Source organism: Talpa occidentalis, unplaced genomic scaffold (genome assembly GCF_014898055.3).
Source record: "Talpa occidentalis isolate TD23 unplaced genomic scaffold, MPIMG_talOcc4v2.1 talOcc4.10, whole genome shotgun sequence".
Classification (NCBI taxonomy): Eukaryota; Metazoa; Chordata; class Mammalia; order Eulipotyphla; family Talpidae; genus Talpa; species Talpa occidentalis.
The window spans coordinates 101,039,272-101,056,129 of record NW_023600993.1 but is presented as its reverse complement, the minus strand read 5'-3'; the positions used below and the strand labels follow the sequence as shown (position 1 = coordinate 101,056,129).

At 44.5% G+C, this 16,858-nt stretch overlaps 1 long non-coding RNA gene across 1 annotated transcript in view; it reads right to left on the bottom strand.

The window, feature by feature from the left end:
- Positions 1-16,858, bottom strand: part of LOC119254578 (uncharacterized) — a 72,982-nt gene that overhangs the window by 32,632 nt on the left and 23,492 nt on the right. The window contains exon 2 of the long non-coding RNA XR_005127307.2: positions 12,338-12,441. This is a non-coding gene — a long non-coding RNA (uncharacterized LOC119254578). The remainder of the gene's footprint in view (positions 1-12,337; positions 12,442-16,858) is intronic.

Here is a 16,858-nt window from a genome sequence, read left to right as displayed (position 1 = left end):
TGACGCTATTCCAGACGTGGAAGCTTTTTCTCATCAAGACCATTCTCATCAGGAAAGTACTGACGTCTCGAAAGATGCCTAGCTCAGTGTGGTGGAGTCAGGTTTTCCAAATTTCTCATTTTTGCTTGGAAATAAGAATTTTATCTGAGGTAACAGGTATCATTAGTTATTTCCCTTCTCATGACAGCTCATTTTGTTCATTTTCCAAACAAACATCTGCCAGATCCTGAGGTCTGCCGACCCCCTAACTTATCAGCTGTTCCTTGGCGTCAAAATAGTGCTGCTTGAGGACAGAGGTGGTTTCAGCTCTCGACTCTGTCACGAAACTGTTTCTCCTTAGAATCAGCTGTCAGCAGCCCTTCTACAGTGGGGGTGCTTTTCATATACTTTCTGTTTCACCACATAAAACATTCATGATGTCAAAATTAAGACATGTTCCTACTTCCTCCAGGGTGCTCTTAAATGCTGCTGGTGAGAGGGGGGCGTTGCCCCTGCCACGGACACCATTGGGAGGACTGTAGCTGCTGGTGCAGTGGGCACCACCACCAGAATCACACAAAGCAGCCTTCCTGTATTGCTATTGCAGCATCTGTGCAACTTTGTGAAGAAGGCAGGGAACCTCTTAGTGTTAGTTTGGAAATGATCTTGGCATGAGGGACTCTAGGAGCCTGGGGAGCTCTCAACCACATTTACTTTGAGAACCCCGCTTCTAAACTACCCCATGCCCTCTTTGAATCATCAGAAAAATGCCATCTCATGCTTGTTATTATTATCCCCACTTTACAGATAAGAAGACTGAGGCAGGTGGGTTTGCTTAAGATCACACAGCCACTAAGAGGAAGGAGAGGATCTGGCCTTGATGGGAATAGGATGTGGTCATATTGTTACTTGTTCCCAGCTGATAGAGACAGTAGCTCTGATGTTGAGGAGAAAAAGGGGTCAAGGACCCTAACATGAGACAGACCAGAGGATAAAGAGAAAGATCAAAAAGCGAAAATGATCTCTGATGAAAGAATATTGTGTATTCATGAGCTCAGATGGCTTCCCTAACACCACAGAGCACAGCTCACTGAAAATCGCACGGATGTAAAACACAATTTAGAATTTTTTCAAGTCAGGTAATGTAATAATGGCAAGTGTAAACTCAAAGCCTGGGATGATAAACTTGGGTCAACATCAGAGTTTAAAGAGAAGGCGCTCAGGGCTGAGCAGCCAGGTTCTGGGTAAGCAGTACAGTCCTTTCCTTTCAGGGCAATTTATCAGGACTTATCCAAGCCTGTAAGAGCAATCCCTTAAGACCATCCAATTTCCTTTCTTTCTAATTCCATACTTAGCAGAGCAACCTTCTGATAATTAATTTGGTTTCTCAGGTAAGTCAATACTGGGAGAGAGACTGGTTGAGTTATTGTGCCGGGTACATCGCCTGCTGTAAATGAATAAATTGGTTTGTGGATTTATCAATCCACCTCCTGAGAGTTCAGTTTGCAAACAACACTTTTCCTAGAGTGTGCTGACATTTGACTTGTCCACCTGCAATGCTACGTGACGAGGTGAGTGGGGCTGTTTTAGGGACTTTCAGAAGTCTGGATGCTCCTACTATAAGGTCACGACCCCTGCTATGTCAAGTACACTAAAGCACACTCACTCCCAGGGCCGCCATCTTGCACAAAACCCATTCTGCATAGAGAATTGTGCCATGAATGACTCTACTTCCACTCCATAGTAAATTAATTAAAAAAAAAAAGTGGGCCTCCCTGGTGATGCAGGCAGTTGATTGCCACACTGTGAAGCTGTCTGCAGCCTCTGCAATGCAAGTTCGATCCTGGCCAGCAGCAGAGATACCCACATGGCGAGGCAGACCTCTCCTGTCTCACCCGCTGCTCCCCTCAGCAGTGTATTTCAGTCAGTCTGCCTGTTCTGTTCCCCATTCTGTCTCTGGTGAATCCTCTTACCCTCCCGCACAGCTGGCCTGTACCCCAGTTCTTGTATAAATAAATAAATCTTTTAAAATAAATAAATAAAAGTAATTTTTATGAAGTTGCTTATTTATGTCTTAGTCGTTTGTTTGATTTAGTTTTGGCCATAAGTTATCAGCAATTATTATGCATGGCAGAGAATGACAGTTGCCCCCAGGGCCCATTTTCCACTTCTTCATTTTAGTAATAAAGCCCCATCCCACCCCCACCCCTAGGACAAAGACAAAGCCTCAGAGGCTGAAGGAGCAATGAGCTGGAAGGAGCCTGGGCCCCTGGATGACATCATGGAGCAGAGCTGTCTGTCACCCTGGACCACCCACCCAGCTTCACACTGTTACATGAGAGCAAATCAACTGTTAGCAAAGTTTTATTTGGGGGTGTCTCTGTTACATGTAAATGGGGTTCACCCACTATACTGGGTCAGATGCACCAAAGGGCCTCTGTCTGTGTATCCCTCCCCTCCCCCAGATCTCCGTGAGCTTTGCTCATACCTGTGATTCTTTTGTGGGGGCTGCCACAGTGAAGGGACTGCTTTGCCATAGGAAAGAGAATAAGAAATCCCCCAGAATTTATGTTCCTCCTAACTGACTTGTAGCCAATGACTCACTGCTGGGAGTTTGAAAACCAGACTATTTGGCACCAGTTGGGAAAAGCTCCAAGGTGAGGTTTGTACCCTAATGTTCCCCACTGGACCCAGCCAAGGCTGAGATCACACCTTGTTGCCTCCCATTCCCTCCTCTCCCGCCTCCCTGTCTCCACAGATGATTCTCCTGGGAACAGGTTATTAATAAACCTCTTGTGCATGAAACCTTTTCAGGTTCTGCTTCTAGGGAATCTGACTTAAGACCCCAATAACTATCTTCCCACACATGAGCCCCAACTTCCCTGAAAGAGAAAAGACCCCAGCTTTCTGCTGCTGATGTTCTTGCCTCCTGGTCCACGACTGGCCGCCACCCCTCCTCTGCCCACTCCTCAGGCTCAACCACCTTCTGCAGGTCACCTCCAGGTGCACACCTGAGAGGAGGGGAAATGCCAGGGGCAGCAGGTAAAGCCGGTGCCCCCCTGCTGCTCAGAAGCACAAGCCGGGGAATTGGTGCCAAATATTGGGAAGTGGGTTCAAAGCCACGTACAGAGTTGTTACGTGACCCTAGATAAGCCTCCATTTGATAAATTCCAGCTACCTTGCCCTCCAAGATCAAGTCTGGATTGTGCTTTGGATTCTTCCAAAGAAAATATACAAGTGCATTGCTCTCATTTCCAGCCTGCTTGTTTGAATTAAAGCTTTGCAGCATCTTAGTTTATGGTATCTCTAGGGAGGAGTGAATATGTCAGTGTAATTAACTCATCTGATGAGAGAGGTCTTGTTTATTTTCCCTACAAAATAACAGGTGGTAGTTGAGCTCCGATACATTATGGTGATATGCAGCACATTCAGAATACATCATATTAAATAAATAGGGAGACAAAATGATGTCAAGGAACATTTTTTATTGTTTTAAATTAAGTTTTGAAAGCCAATGGCTTGCAAAGCTGCTACCTATCTCGTCTGCTCTTCGGAGAAAGGGTTAATGGGTTCTCAAGTCCAATGCAGCACGACTAATAGAAACTTGAGTATTGTTTTCAGATTATTATCCAAACACTCAGTGGATTTCTGAGAACCCTGTCTGTGCATGGAAATGGTAGTCTAATCAATTTAGGTAATCAGTTAAAACAACCACACGCAATTCATTTTACCAAATCCACGGTGACGTTCACTTAATAAACATGTAAGAGCAACACCATGTGCTGGGCATTAAGTAAATCAAAACAAATAAGGCAGCGTCTTTGCCATGGGGAGCTCACAGTCTGAGGAAGTGTGGTAGATAAAGAGATATTTTCATGGATCGAAATGGGAAAGCATATTCTTCCTCCCTCAGAAAACTTAATGAAATTCCAGAAATCGATTTTTTATGACAAAAATGAATTATGATAGTAGAAATCAAGTAGAAAAAATAGTGTCTGCAAACCAGAAATTTGAAGCATTCCTGATGGGTTGGAGGTGAGAAGATTGGGTTGAAGCTGTAGCATATTAGATGGGAGGAAACTTGAGAGAGCAAGATGGTGTTTTTAGGGAAAAGTCGGCGAAGGTAGAAGTTGGGGGAGTGAAGAAGTGGGGAGAGATCAGGAGAAAGGGGGAAAGGGAATGACAAAAGGAAATCATTACTGTTAGGAAGGGCTGAACAGGGAAGCAGAGGCCCTGGAAACAAGGGAAAGTTGGGGAAGTAAGAGGACAGAGAAAGGCTGGGGAGAGAGAAGAGGCAGCCTGCACGGCTGTTGGAGCGAGAGTGGAGCACTGGCCTCGACGCCTATAATTGGAAGGAGCAAAGGAGTCCCTGTATGCTCCCCAAAGATATGAGACCCCAGCCACTGGAACCTCTAAATGTTACATTGTGTGCCTCTTGAGGTGGGGAGATCATCCAAGTTTATCCTGATGTTCTTGCAAGAAAGAAGCAGAAGGCTAGTTGGCACATGGACAGAAGAGAAGAAGGAACCAGCCAGAGGCAGAGTGCTGTGGCCACAAGCCAAGGGATGTCATCAACTACCAGAAGCTCAAAGAGACCAGGAATAGCTTCTCCTCTAGAATGGACAAAAGAAGTGCCACCCTATCACACCTTCATTTTCACTCAGTGTTTGTGTTAGCCAAGGTTTTTCATAGAAATAGAACCAACAGAGTGTTTTGTTTTTTGCAAAATATTGGCCTACCTGATTATGCAGGCCGAGAAGCCCCGGATGGGCAGTAGACATGCTGGTGTCACAGGACAACCAATAATGTAAGTTCCAGCCCATGCAGGACACACCAATGCCCCCACTCAGTCAGCCAGTAAGTTCCCACTTACTCAGCCATTTCTGTCTATTCAGGTCTTCAGCTGTGAGATGAAGACCACCCAGGTGAGCAAGAGCCATCTGCTTTACTCATTTTACCAAGGCAGATGTCAATCTTATCCCGAAATTCCCTCGAAGACACATCCAGAATAATGTTCAATCAAATGTCTGGGTGCTTGTATGTTATATGTCAAATTCACATATAACACCAGCTGTCATAGCGATACTGACAGTAGACTTCTGGCCTCTTGAGCTAGGAGAGACTACATTTCTGTTGTTTTAAGCCACAAATGTGTGGCAATTTGTTACAGCAGTCACAGGACACTCATGCAGGCCCTTCATCAGTTCTCTTGGTGACTAAGTAGTCAACTGCAGCGAGAGTGACGGAGCTTGCTGTCCACCCCACTAACACCATCAGCTAGCCGATGGGCAGCGCAGCACAGAACAAGATGGAGGAGATGATTCAGAAGGTGAGGGTTCATACAAAGTCTACTCAGAGGGCAGTTGTTCAAAAATAGGTCGTTAGTAAATCCTCCCTAAGTAAGATGGTTTCCTGTGAGCTGTGACAAGCCTCAGTCCTGTAAGACCCTGCATCCAGCCCTGAGAGCAAGTGAAGATGTCATGATAACACAGGGAGTGCAGAGGCATCCTTGAGAACGAAGACTGACAAACCAGAGAGCTTGGATTTTATTGATGCAAAGACCTATTTGTTGTTCAGAAAATGAAATTCAAAATCAGAATGTCCACCACAGCCCAAAGGTCTCACTGCTCCTAAGGAAACCTGACTATTCTCAGGATTATTCTCAGTTCCAGCAGCAAAAGAAAATTATGCTGGTGCTGGCCTGTCAGTCCAGACTCCCACTGGGCACAGATCCAGCTTCTCTGCTTTCTCCACCTGCCTAATTCACCCACTTACATCGGCTGACGCGCTCAGGAAAGGATGTCCACTTGCGAGGCCAGCCATGAGCAAAACACTCCAAGTCAAGGCCAGCTGGACTGAGGCTCCTACTTCCCACCCAGTTTTGGAACCCGGGGCCACAAGGGCCCAGGTTGCCAGTCCATCACAGGCACGCTACATAATCACAATGTAGCACACTTATCATTTCATTTAAAAGGAGTGACTGCTGGAATTACATTGCCCGTGTAAAACAATAACACAATTCCCAGTCGATCAGCAAATAAATAAAGAGAAAACAACTTGGTAATTATTTCGACAGTGGTTGGACTCAAAGAAAGCCATCAAATCCCATTTCATGACTGAGAGCACTGAGCAGCGTTGAGCAAACATGTCACCTGAGTCGAGCCCCACGCACACTCCCCAAGATGACTTCCATAATGAAAATCTGTTGTTGGCAAATGACTCGTCGTGTGCAAACCGCGCTGAAGATGTTGGAGAGCGGGCGGTGTGCGTGCAAATGAAATTAATCAACAGGAAGATGAAGCCGTGGTCCATCCCAGCCGAGCGGGTGGATAATGATGAAACTGGGGGAGTAGACAGGGCTCAAGAAACCCCAGAAAGGGTGGGGAATGTCGCTGGGAATCATGAATTAGTGACTGTGGCTGGAAAGGGAGAGACAGGAGAAGCAAAGGCAAAGAACACAGCCGCTCCTACCTGCCCGATCCAAGCTGCCAATCTCTCTCCTGAATCAGAACAATGACCTGCTCGCTGCCATCCTGTAGCGGTGCTCACAGGGGGTGACACGTCGTATAGACGGCTAGAGGAGGAGCTATGCCTCTAACAGGTCCTCACAGCAGCCAGAATACTCCTGTTAGAGAGCCATTCCCCATCAAGGCCCCTTTCTAATCAGAGTTGACTTCCACGTCACTCATTATAAAAGCCTAACTATCATCCCACTGCCTCTACCCTAAAAGCCGCCTAACTAATATTTCTTGGACAGTCAGGAAATGAAACTCCCGCAGAGTCTGAAACTCATTCATCTGGCAGGACAGAGTGGCTAAGGCAATCCATAGGATAAAGGCAAGTCGGTGGTAGCTTAACACCCACCACTGCTGCTGGGAGTTTTTGTTTGTTTTTATATTTATTTATTTTATACAAGAACCGGGGTACAGGCCAGAAGCGTGGGAGGGTGAGAGGATTCACCAGAGCCAGAGCGTGGAGCAGAACAGGCAGAAGGACCGAAGACACTGCTGAGGGGAGCAGCAGGCAAGGCAGGAGAGGTCTGCCGTGCCATGTGGGGTTCTCCCTGGCTGGTGGGGAATTGAACCGGCGCTGCGGAGGCTGTGGACAGCTTCACAGCGCTGCGCTCAACAGCTGCGCCACCAGGGAGGCCCCATCACTGGGAGTTTTAATGTTAAGCTTAAACAAAGTCACCAGTATAAAAGTCAAAGGAGTCTGATGAAGGGGGACAATATAAATTATTCTCAAAGACCAACAAGTCAAGCAGAAAGTCAGTCCAAACTTGAAATCAGACATGGTCCAGGCTGCAGTGTGGCTGAGGAAGACACCAGGGCCTGGGTCATGGGAGAGAAGGGGGAGTGGATACCAGCAGGCAGAAAGACTTCAGCTTATGGGATGAACATGAAGAAGCAGTAAGAAATGGAACACTTTCCTCTATTTTACAAGGGAGTCTTTCCCCAGAGGGTAGACAGAACAGGGTTCCATGACAGTAGTTCAGGGGAGACCTAGGTCTATATATACACTGCCTTCCCCTTACAAGCTTTTTCTGGCATGAGGAGGTATGTGATGTCTGTTACACAAAAGGCTTATCTCAGCAGGAGGCAGTGATGTAGCTGGGCACCAGGCCCAGGGGATTTCTCTTGGCCCTAATAACCAGCTTCTCTCATGAGCCAATCCATCATGGACACTATTTCCACATTAACGTTATTAAAATGACACTAACAGCATGTCCCGCCTTTGTTCGGGAGCCATCAAGGACTCGTTGATGCCTTCTGGATGAAGCACAAGGGTCTCAACCCTCTGCTTACCATCGTCCATGACTTTTACTGGAGAGTTTATTGGACAAGACTGCAGAATGCAAGACTGAGTGTTAGAGGTTAAGCGTGTTCTTCTCCAAACATATGCTGAAGTCCTAGCCCTCAGCACCTCAGCAGGGGACTCTATTTGGAAAACGGGGCCTTGCAGATTGGACCAGGTTAAACGAGACTATTAGAATGAGCCTGAATCCAGTATGACTGGTGTCCTTATTAAAAAGGAACATTTGGACACAGTCACAGCATAGAGGGAAGATGCTGTGAAGATACACAGGAAGAAGATGTCTACATGAGACAAAGATTGCACTGAAGCAACCCCTAAGTCAAGGAACAGCAAGGACAGCTGCTCCCATCAGAAGTGGGGAAAAGAAAGGCATGGAAGAGTCTCCTGCGAGAGCACCACCTGCTGACAGTTTGGCCTCGCACTGTCATCTCTGGGTCTATGGGAGAATTGATTTCTGTGGTTTTAAGCCACCCAGGTCTTGGTGTTTTGCTAAGGCAGCCCTAGGAAACCAACGCACCGGGGTAAATACAAGACAGCTCTCCTGATTAATTCCACATGGCAGTAGGGAGACCAGTTATTCCAGTTGGTCCCGGACTAAGCACGTCTCTCAAGGACTTTAAGTGGTCAAATGGGGAGAGTCCCAGGGAAACTAGGGTGCACTGGTCACCATCAGTAGTACCTTAAGAGGCAGGACTCCAGGGAGGAAACTATCCACTTGCTTTAAGAACTAAGAACCTCCTCTTGAGAGTCAAAGTCAAGAAAGGGCAAGAAAGGGCAGAGATGCCCAGAAGAGAAGTTTAAGTGTCCTAAAACTTACTGTGGGTAGAGCAGTCCCCATGGGAGCTGAATTAGGAGAGAGAGAAAAGCACACAGCATCTCCACCTTAGGGAGATGGTAAGAAAAAAAATGATCTGTATCTGGCCTTTCTGGGGCATATTCACCAGCATTGGGGACTTTTTAAGAGTTTATGTTTGTTTATATACCAGGTATAAAGAGATCTTATCTTAATATGAATTAATATTTTAATATGCCTATGTGAACACCTTCAAGTGTTTATTAGCCATTTTTACTTCCTCTTGCATGAAGGGAGTGTTTGGTCTTCTGTCTATTTTTCTCCATAGGTCATAGTTTTGAAAAATTGGCTTGCATGGGCCTCCCCGGGTGGCACAGCGGTTGAGCGCTGGGCTGCGAAGCTGCCCACAGCCTCTGCAGCGCCGGTTCGATCCCCGGCTGCTCCCCGGCCACCGGAGGAGGGTCCCTCATGGCGCGCAGACCTCTCCTGCCGCCCGCTGCTCCCCTCAGCAGTGCACTTCAGTCCTTCTGCCTGCTCTGCTCCCCGCTCTGGCTCTGGTGCATCCTCTCACCCTCCCGCGCTTCTGACTGTACCCAGTGCTTATATAAATAAATAAATAAATCTTAAAAAAAAAAAAGAAGAACCTTAAAAAAAAAAGAAAAATTGGCTTGCATAAGCTCTCCAGTAGTACATATGTGCGCACCTTCGGTGCTGTATACACTGTACTTGTGCTAACAGTACGCCTTTACTCTCTGAGAATCTCCTTCTGCCGTTTCTGCCTTTGAGGTTGGAAAGTTCAATGATCTCCCCAAGCAGGAGCCCAGAGAACATCTGGTAGAGGAAGAATGAGTTTTTAAAATCCTTTCTTTAATTATTTATGTAATTGATCTTAAGTATGATTTCACATACATAGCACAACATTCCTGGTTTTGCTGTGTTACATGTTCAAGACCTGGGTTTATGTTACATTTTAAGGTAAAGATTTTGTTTTAATTGTTGATATATCCTTTGTGGTTTCAATTATTTTTTTAAACTTCAGAAAGTCCTTGCCCACACATAGAGCAAATTAAAATTGTTTTTAATTTTTTAATAGAAAATGTTAATATTTTATCTCTGGAAATAGGGACCCATCAGGTTAAAATACTTATCTTTCCATTTCATTATAAGAAGTCATATCACCTTTACTTATTCTATTAAGTGGCTCATCCGCTTCCTTCCTCTGGCTGGCAGAGGGTAAACCAGGGGCTGGACTAGGGTATGGGGAGCTGGACAGCTTTAGCACAAAACATAAAGAGCGTCACTTTCCAGGCATGGAAGGATGGAAGGATTAAGCAGCTAGTCACTGATCAACATGTTAGAAAATATGAATGCAGCACTGAAAAGCAGCAGAAGGAAACAGGGTTGAGGGTGTTGGAGAAAATAAGAGGAAGAACCAACATTCAAAAATCATATCAAACATAAATTAAAGGATCTTCGAGGAGGTAGGGGCATGAAGATGAACTGAAAAGCTATAATTTTCTTGTGAATAAATGCAAAAGATGCAGGATATCACTTCAAATATTGCATGTTGAGCATAGTCTACCTATAGAACTAACAAAGGATATAGTTCACCTTAAGCCATATTTCACATTTCAGGAAATGTCATCTTTGGCTAGAAAAGAGTGAAGGCATGGGGTCTGGAAATAGCAAGATGAATAATGGAATATAGTCCATATGTTGTCTTTTCCTTACTCACTTGAAGAATAATCATAAGGCAGCAAAAATGCAGGTCTCCAAGGGACTACGCTGGCATTCTGTGCTCCTGCATCTCGTCCCAGTGTTGACATGGCCTTGAGAGATCTGGCTGTGGGGTTCCATCCTCTTATCCCTCTCGGCCTGCATAACTTCTTCCCTTTTATAATCTTCTTGCAAGATTTCTGCCTTCAAGGTTAGAAGGTTTGAAGGGGTCCTATGAGCTCCCCATCTAGAGTACAGAGTTCATTTTTTATGGGGGGAATGATTATATCTTTTATCTTTTTTGTTTATGTAATGGATCTCAAGTGTGATTAAACATTTATAGGACAATGTTTGTGGATTTGGTGTGTTATATGCTCAAGATCGAGCAATGTGGCTCATTTTCTTTGATTTTATATTAAATTTCCCTTAAAAATAATTATCAACATAAATTATCTATGAGTCATGTTTTCTTCTTATGTACCCTCAGTATCTATTAACAACTAAATAATTCTCATTGGCAATTTTTAAAATTTATTCTAAACTACATTTTCCTCTCATGAACTTTAACATATATGAGAGATCAAATTATACACAGAGCATAACCCTGGCATGTTCCGAATTGGCCTATATTTCCCAAGCACTCTGGGCCAGTACTGTTTTAGGTGCTAGGAATTTAGACTAACAGGATGTCAGAGATTTTTATCATCAGGAGACTCCATTTGGAGTGTTTTTAGGGGATACCTTTTATATCCTGGCTTATTAGTGCTTTTATTGTCCTACAGCACTTAGTTTGGGGACAGGAATAACCCACAGGCTCCCAGAAAACTGGGTGCATTTCACAAAAGCGCACCTCTATTGCTTCCTGTGGGGGGCGGTGGTACAAGATCTAGTTGCTTCTACAACTAGAAGCAAAATTTCCAAGAGATACAAGATGTTGCTGATATTGTCAACACCTTGTTGATTAACTCTCTTTGGAAGAGCATCTATAGCAAGTAATCAATAACAGGGTCAAGTCTTCTACTACCGACTCTTGGGTTGATTGAAGTTTGAAAAAAACTTATGTTTATGTAATTTTTAACAACTACCAGAACAAATCCTGAGTCAGTGTTTGACAATTCTAATCCCTTGAAAGGCCTCCTGGGGATTGCTAGTTGTTTATTGATCAAATCCTTGTGTTTGGCAAATGACTTTCTCTGTGAAATTGGGGGAAGGAAGTCCAACAGTAAGAAGAAGTTGGTCTTTTCTTCCAAGGCCAAGAGCAAAGTAATTTATAGAGAAGAAGTAAATGCACATCAGCTAGCGAGACCGGGAGACATATCTTCAGAGGAGGAAATCTAAATATTTGTCCAATAAAATTAGTCACACTTGTCTCCTATCTGTTAAAGAAAAGAGTAAACAAAAGCCATAATATAGTAATCCTGTTGAATGACTTGAAATGAAACTTTGAAATCCCCTCCAAAATCCAAGAGAAGTAAAATATGAGGAATTTCACCTGCTGTTTCTTTAAACTGATAATATACTGAAATTGCACCTTTGCACATTTACAACTTGGACAATCCTTCATTGTGTTTTTTTCATGAACTTTTACGTCTAAGTAAAAGCAATACCAAAATAATCAATAACCAATATAGCCCTGGCACCAACCAATCAGAAGTACTTTTATGTCTAGGCATTAACCCTTTAGCTGCTTGACCGTAAGAAGCCTTAGGGGGGCAGCACAGGCCAGGGTAGGAGGCATTCAGAGGGCCTTCGGGAAGGAGGAATATGCAGACTAGAAAGGCAATAGCGACCATCCTATTGATTATTAACTACTTTAAGTTCAAAGTCAAACCCCACTACAAAGGATGTCACAGAACCACCCAACTCTTTTGCTGTGATAGTCTTTGTGATTCCATTATTACCCTCACCCTAATTGCACACTTTTAATTTAAAGGTGAAAGAAAGGAAGCACCAAGGTAGAGTCCCTTTAAATGTCAATGAGAAAATACAAAGTTCTTAGCAAATTAGAGAGAAAGTTTAGTTTTGGGTACTTACTAGAACTGCATCTTCCCTTTTCAAAATCTTAAATCTTGCAATGCACTGCATTTGAATTGGATGATGTCTTTCTCCGGGTTGTTCAGAGAAACCCAAGCAATGGGCTAGAAAAGAGAGATTTATTTTAATCAATGTGTTTGCACTATAATGGGGGCTCATAAGTTCAAAATTTGTAGGACATGTGGCAGGTGGGAAACCCACGTATGAGTTAATGTTGCCATGTGGAGTCTGAATCTTCAATGCAGACCAGTGGGTGGAAAGCTCAGGCTTCGATGTGACAATCTTGAGACAGAATGACTTCTCCCCTAGGAATCCATCTTTGCTCTGAGCATCTTCAACTGATTGGGTGTGGACCACCACATTTTGGAAGGTTATCTGTTTTACTTAAAGTCAACTGATTGTAAATGTTAATCACATCCAAATATCAGGAGCTAGAACTTCACAGCAACACTTACATTAGTGTTTGGTCAAACAACTGGGTACCACACCCCAGCCAGGTTAAAACTATAAAATTAACCACCATGGATGGGTATTTGGTAAATTTGATAGTAGGCAGCATGATGAAGATGCGACAATATGACAATGTCAAAAGCCTATGACTCAGTAGGTACCTTTAAGTATGTACTTTATGCTAGACCCAATGCCAAGCACATTTCTCTTTCATTCATCACAATAGGCCAATGAGAAAAAACTTTGTAAATGACAAGACAGTGGTTTAGAAAGAGTAGGTTGCTTGTTATACTAGGTTCCTATTACTACTGTACATAACCATACACTCAGTTGCTTCATAACAATACAAAGTCTTTATATCACAGTTCTGAAGGCCAAAAAGTCCAAAATGGGCCCATGGTGGCCCAAAATGTGCTACGATCAAGAGGTTTGCAAGGCTGTGGTCCATCGGCAGCCTTCGGAGAGAATCCACTTCCTTATCTTTTCTAGTTACTAGTATTTTCCTGAATTCCTTGGCTTGTGGCCTCTTCCTCCATCTTCAAAGGCTACAACACAACATCTTCCAGTACAGAAGATCAATCCCCTTCTTAGGATGATACTGGACCAACCCAAATAGTCCAGGATAATGTTTCACCCCAAGATCTTTAATTTTATCATATATGCAAAGTCCTTTTTGCCAGGCAAGGTAACACATGCTCAAGTTTCAGAGATCAGGGCTCCGGCATCTTTGAGGTAACCCCATCATTCTACCTGCTACACTTGCTTAATCTCATGAAGTAGTAGTAGAACCTGGGAAATCCAGTTCTGTCTGATCCCACAATCTACACTCTGGCCCACTGTGGCATTTCATCTCTCACAAATAACACCCAAACAGAATTTAAGACATAAATGTGATTATTTATCCTGAGCAGGGTTGGGGGCCATCAAAAGCTCTGGTCACAGACAAGGGTAAGCAGATTAACAAAGTACCACTCAGTATGTTAGCCAGAGGCACATAGAGATGCTTTGTTATTAAAGAATGCTTCAACATCATGAGATTATGCTTTCATCACCAATTGAAAAAGTGAATTCTTCAGGCTTCCAACACTACAATGAAACTTCTCCAATCACATAGATTAGCTACAAAGCCAAATTTGGAAGACGTTGAATTAAAGAGTGTTTTTGCCAGAAAAAAAAAGAGAAAGGAGACAAATGAGGACATGTTAATGCCAAAGTTATGGCTATTGTCCTCACACAAAACACCCCCAAATCTCAAGGATCAGTTTTCAAATTTGACCGGCTCTAAGAAGCTACACGGATAAAAATGGGTTTGGAGGATTTGAAAAATAAAGCCTGGAATCTCTAGGCTGGTGACAGAGAAAAGGGATTTATTTACTTGGGTGAGAGGGGTTCGAAATAGAACTATTAAAAAAGTCATGAATAAAATAGCCCCAGGGAAATGGAAAACAATAACAAAAATCCCATAGGAACTTGCTGTCCATTCTCATCTAATGGGGTTTTCACTAATTTCTCAACCAAGTTGCAAGACATTTAAACTAAACAACCATGGAAACAGCCTGTTCAAAGGGCACGCCACAGTGTGTGAGCCAGACCGGCAAGTTCACGACTCAGATGCATTAACACAACCTTACTTTTCAATAACTTCTTTCCTGCTTCCATTTTCTCTGCACTGAAAGTTATTTGGCTGGTGATTGACAGACATGATCAACTCCAGAATACGGCATCTTTTCTTATTGCATAGGAAAAAAGATGAAGCAATCTAGAAGAAAGGCATTTTCATTTGCATCCTATGAACTCTTCCTAAGAAATACTGGGGCCACTTACAACCAGGCAGATGTTTGGCAATGTTTGGAGACACCTGTGGTTGTCAGAACTGGGGGAGTCTGTGGGAGGAGGCGAGGGAAGAAGGATGTGAGGAGGGGCTCTACTAGCAGATAGAGGCCAGGGATGCTGCTACACATCCCAGAATGCACAGGACATCTCAGAACCATTCTGCTTGCAAGGGAATCTTGACAGATGTAGAGGGATGCATATGATGTACGTGATAAGCACGGGGATCTGGTAACAGCTAGCCTGGGTTCACATTTTGACTCTGCTATGGACTAGCTAAAACTTTACAATTTTTTTCTTCATCTCACAAAGATACAGATAATAAAAGTATCCACATTGTAGGGTTCCTGTGGGGACCCAATAAATTAATCAAGGTAAGTGCTTAGAGCATAGCCTGGCAAGAGGGGTGCACATCTTGTTTAGCATTCTAATTTCATGGACTCACAATTTAGGAAGTTGTGAGCTTCCTAAGCACAGAACTTGATCATAATAGCTGCATCGCTGCATCACCTCGGGACCAAGCACAGGGCATTTCTGACTTAAAGGCGAAGGAAATACTTAGAACAAGGCAAAAGCCAAAGGCTCAACTTCTGGTCACCATTATCAATGGTGGTCGCCCCATCTGCTTGGCCTTGGCTACTTCAAGGACATAGGCCTGCTGTTCTTTGTGCCTGGGGGCTTTCTCTGACCCCCAAGTCCTTCCTGCCCACCACATGGCAGAGCTGAGGTACCAGACAATTGATGCATCCAGGGAGAGCCCGTAACCAATGACTAAAGGAAGCTGGTGGATAAACACCCCAGCTCCTCCTCCTGGCATGGATCACTCAGGAGGGTGTGTGCTCATCTGTCTCCCCAAGTCCCCCAGCAGAAGTCTCCTCCTTGGTAACAGGCCCTTTCTCCTCCTTGGTAACAGGCCCTTTCTGAGTGACTGCCCCATCTGGGCTAACTTTTCCATGGCCCTCCCAGGTGTCCCCAGAAACCACTCTACTCCACCCCTGGGCTGGGAGCTGACTCCTGGGGGACTCCTACTAACACAGCCCCCCAGGGTAGGGTGCCAGGCAGGCCATGCCCCTGATGCCCATATGTTCACGTATTAGTAGGTGTGAAGGAACCAAGCCCCAGAGCTCTTGAGCTCAGGGCAGGCCCTGGCTCATGCTTCACCCCTCATGAGTTGTCTTCGCCCACACGGTGGCTGACACAGGGGCTGACACAAAAGAGGAGGAGGCTCATCTGCTCTCAGAGGGATGGAATAAAGAATTCGCCTCCAGGACTGAGATGGGTATTAAATGAAACTCCAGGGTGTCTTCCCAGCAGAGCTTGGGGGCACCTGTGACGTTTAAAAGAGTCTCTGTTTCTGGGGAAAGACATACTTTTAAAATTAAGCTCGAGGCTAAAGGCTTCGAACAATAAATCTCCCCGAGGCGCACTCCTCTAGGGACAATACAGGGGAAATTTGCTTTATCACTGGCCTCTCTTTTCCACTGAGGAAGGAGGGCCTTGGTTTCCGCATGAGATATCGAGGTCACCTGGGCTTTTCGGAGGGGTCAAGAGTTCTGGACCTCACCCCAACCCGTCCCTATTTCCTTTGGAAATCACTCTTGAAGGCAAGGGGTGTGTTAATAGTCACTGCTCCCCATTGTGCCTTCCCTCAGCACCCAAAGAAAAATAAAATAACAACCAAAGTCCATTGCTATATAATTAAGATTCAACCTTAAGGTGCTCTTACACTTCACTAAAAATTATGCAGTAATAATAATCATTTGTTGAGCACCTACTATGTTCCTGGCATTGGCAGGCATTTGCTCACTGAACAGCTCTAAAATGCCCCTTTTACAGAGGGAAAGTTTGGGAAAACTTAAAAAAAAATGGCCAAACAGGCGAGCTGGGATTTCTACCTGAGGAGAGTCTGATTTGGGGGTTCATACTCAGTGATTCCCTGACAGGAAACTCACTTGCCATTTAATTGATGAATAACCTCTGAGAAAAGCTGATAATCCCCCTCCCTCTCAGGCGTGAAGACAGAGAAAGTCTGAACACTGACGGCCACCAGGAGAGCCCAACAAACAGAGGCGTCGCTGCAGATGGTCGGGGAAGTTTTGCGCTCACGATTCTGCAGTTGTAAACTTTCTCCCTCAGTGCATGTCAAAAGTGCCTGCCCCCTCGCCAGAAGCTGTGAGAAACCTTGTCTGTAGGAAGATGAGACACGAGCCAGCGGGAAGGCAACGCAGCGGAAGATGAGAG